The following is a 4,177-nucleotide window of genomic DNA, read 5'->3' as shown; positions in this document are numbered from 1 at the left end:
AAGTGGAACAGGCTTGGCCTCAGTTTCAACATACCTCAAGAGATCATGCAGGTCTTCCCACTAGTCTTTGGGCAAAATCAAGACATCTGCTGCTTCCTCCCAACTTCATTTTTAAAAAGAAAAGGAACAGGCATTCAGCTCCACTGAAATCAAGCTTGCACAGAAATAGGGGTCTGTCAGAAGGTTTCAAGAAACCACAGATAGGGATGAATGATGTTTTGTATAGTCCTTCATCTTAATGGTTTCAATCAGCTACCATATGTTCTTCCATCTTCTCTATCTTGCCTTTCATGTAGTCATGGGGATCTCCCTGCGAATAGTGGAATGAATCAGGCACCTCAAACAGACAATAAATCCAGTTGATAACCTGTCTCCCAAACCTGAGGAACCACAACACATCTGCATCCTGTAGATCTAGATTGCATAGTATTTGAGAACACGATCCACTGGCAGTGTGACTCAGACATGTCAGATACACTTGCTGAAGCAGCAAAGTCCACCTGAAAAAGAAATCCAGGCTTCAGTTTATGCCCAAGGCTGGTAATCAAAGGTGATAATTCCAGAACAGATTCCTTCTGTGCTTGCAACGGGAAGAAATTCTTCTTTCATAAGATGTCATTACAGAAACAATGATATAACCATTGCCTTTTACTTTGCCTTTCCTTGTGGAAAGTTTTTCTACTCTATTATGAGTTTTGACTGGAAGGTTTCTTCTGTTTTTAAATTTCAAATTTCACAGCTAAAGCTGTAGATTGCACTCTTCCATGTCCTCTGTTAGACACCTTAGTAATCACTTTGAAGAGACAGAAACCTGCTGGGCTGCATGGCTTTGCTTTCCAAGATTTCAAAGAAGGTCCTTCCCAGCTTTGAAGTCATTCCTTTTGCTGAAGTCATTAGCAGAGAAGATGGACAGCAAAAGCAGTTCAGATGTAAGATGTTACACCCTTAACACCAATTCTCACACAATGGGTTGGAGTGAAGTCAGGAGGGGGCAAGGGACAGAACGTTAAGTATCACAGCTAGTGCCCATGTTAGTATAGCTAGTATGCATTGTTCTGTGGAGACTCCATAACTACTAGGCTAGGTGGGAATTAAATTAGGGATACACAGATTCTTAAGAACTAAAAGGACCCTTCAGTCCATCTTTCTATGTACACGAAATCATAACATTTCATATTGAGGGTTTGGAAACAGCTGTTGAGCTCTTGTTCATATTTTTTCTACAATGGGGAAGTCTGGAATCAGTTGCATTTGTAGGTCTTCTCCTCAATCCATAGTCTGACAGCTTTTGTTCTTGAAAGTGGAAAGAATGCATATTTTCAAAGCCAACAGAAATTTAACTCAGGAAAAAGCACTCTTTCTCGTACCAAAGAAACATTTAACAAGAATGATAACCTACTGCAAACCTACTTCCAACTACACAGATGTCTATTTTCAGCTTCAGCTGTGGTCCTAGGGAGTTGTATGGGATATTTCCCTGTTTCTCCTTTAATCAAAAGCCAATTTAGATTTGAAATTTCTCATATATCAATAATTCAAATGAGAATATTACTATGTTTCATTTAGTATTGATCTATGAACTTCACAATTATTGAGTTTTTGAAATTTAGTGTTGCCCAGCATATCAATTTAAAGAAATGTTTCTTTTTACAGATGTAGTTATTGCCCTTTTTTTTTTCCCCTTTCCATTATTAGAATCTTTCCTGACAAGTGGCATTCGTTAATATGTCTCATTTCACTTTTACACCATGCTAAGCCTGCAGATAGCTTCATCAGAAACATTATCTTCATGGTTAACAAAATGAATTACCCTGTTGGCTACTTTTAAGTGTTTTTGCATGGAATTACAGAAGCTTAACTCTTTGCAATCCATATTCCACCCCATGACTCACATTTCATTATGAAGCTCAAGCCAGTGTAGAAATGTAAAGATCCATGTAGGGGATCTTTATACAAATATTTAAGCTACTTTAAAGCTGCACTTTAATCCTAAATAAAAATGCCACAGATACAGCATAGGATTCAGAAATCTTTTGCTTAAAGATGGAACAGTTCAATAAATGCTGATTTTGCAGTAGATACACCAGGGACTGTGCCAAGGTGATTTAAAGTCAAAAATCTGAGCTGCTAGAACTTCAGTGGAAGTATTGAACCTCCCCCTGGAACTGTACCAGTTTGTACACAATGTACCAGGGAGACTAACGTGATGTGCTTATTTCTATGATTGCCAAGGAACGTGCCTATTACAGTGCTGTTTTTTGCTAGGTGTTAACTCATTCTCTCCCTTACAGCTGACCCAACTAAAAGCATATCATGGAAATACACCCACTCTCTCAAGAGAAGCAAAGGTTGTCTAGGATAAAATTCCATGCTGAGATCCCATTTGATGCACTTGTGTCTGTAAGTCCTTCTATTCCAAGGGGGGGTCACAATTTTGGGGAAAAAAAAAAATACTAGAGTCGTGATCACTGAAATCATGTGATAGTGTCTTCAGCAGACACTAATGATTTCACAAACTCCTTAAATGTAAGTTTTCCGCTCAACCTGCTTTCATGTGTATTTGCCAGCTTGGATTACTGGAAGTCTAGTAAGCACAACTTAAATACTTGTAAATAAAATTCTCTAAAAGCTGAGTTTTCACACAAAAGGATACAGAAAATGGCATGGAAAAGAGTTTTTTGCCTTCAGATGTTTATCTCTGTATATTTTTCTTTTTAGAAGAAATCTGAAAATTAAGATGGTCTTCTAAATATCGTGAACTGACACAAATAGAGTTAATGGGAACAAAAGAATACAAGTGTTCAATAAACTAAAAGACAAGGAGGTGCTAACATCTGTGAATAAATGAAAGCCTCTCTGATTAACATCTGGCTATTACACAGAGACACCCTTCCCAGGCATGGTTGTTCTCTCAAGAAATCCTCCAGAGGAGATCTTCCCTTTAAGTCAGCCTTAGGATTTTTACTGCTCTGTTCCAAAGCAACCATATATGTGTTGTTAAACTCAAGCGATCACGCGTCTGATAGACCAGCATTTAAAACTGGTCTTCATCTGTTTTATCTGTCAGCTTTTGCTCTCCCTAAGAAATTCAGACAAACTTAACCAAGGATCATCTACCTTTCTGTTTTCAAATGATTCTTTAACTAGGGAATGAAACAATACAATGGAAAGGAACAAGCTGTGCAGCCCCTGTTCCCATTTCATAGAATCATAGAATGGCTTGGGTTAGAAGAGACCTCAAAGATCATCAAGCTCTATCCCCTCGCCGCAGGCAGGGCTGCCAACCTCCACATTTCCCATATGGTATAGTACCTCTTAAGTATTACAACCAAAAAAGGCTGTATGACCAAAATAAACAGATCTTCAGTGACTTAAGGGAACAGTCTCCTCCGTAGGTTTTACAAAAACTCAGTTCTTTGATTCAAGCTAACAGAGAAAAGTCTGCATATATAAAAAGAGAAATAGCCTATATTCCATTTGTGTTACATTACATGAGTGGCTGTGTATCAAGACCCAGATAACACTTTTTGCTTCATTAGAGACGATAAATGCTACATAAACTTTTATCTCAAAGCTATCTGCAAAGACAGGTCTTCATCCAAGAAATTGGGCTGATGTCAAGAGAAGTGTTTCAGCTGAGGAAGGACAATGGTTTCAGGAATCTGCTGGGTCTCTGCTTGAGGCACTTTGCCCCAACTCCATAGAGTATGGAGGCATATCTTCTACCATACAGGTTAAATCAAATACTATTTAGAAAAGCGACAATCTCACTGTTGGCTTAGTAGATTCTCGCCTTGGTCAAAAAGGCTTAGGCATCATCACAACACAAAATCTGAATAGTATTCAGGTTCCCCTGGTTTAACAGCCTTTTAAAAGCACTGCTGTCACAATCTGGTCAAGTGCAAACTGCCTCTAGGCCAGCCTTATATGACATGGAAACAGCATGAGTTGATAATTATGATTTACAGACACACCAAGGGATTGACATTTTGCCATGTTTGTAGACTACAGTATATTTTTGCAAGCACATAGAGATTTATAGGGAAAAAACATCTGAGTCCATCTGGGCATGGTCCCCCTCACATACAGCCTATCTTCAGTTCTGGGGGGAAACTTGTCAGATAGTATTGGATTCTGATATGACAAGGTTCCTTAGATCATAGAATCATAAAGGCTG

Source organism: Meleagris gallopavo, chromosome 4 (assembly GCF_000146605.3).
Source record: "Meleagris gallopavo isolate NT-WF06-2002-E0010 breed Aviagen turkey brand Nicholas breeding stock chromosome 4, Turkey_5.1, whole genome shotgun sequence".
Lineage (NCBI taxonomy): Eukaryota > Metazoa > Chordata > Aves > Galliformes > Phasianidae > Meleagris > Meleagris gallopavo.
The sequence above is the reverse complement of the archived record's forward strand: the minus strand, read 5'-3'. Positions refer to the sequence as shown.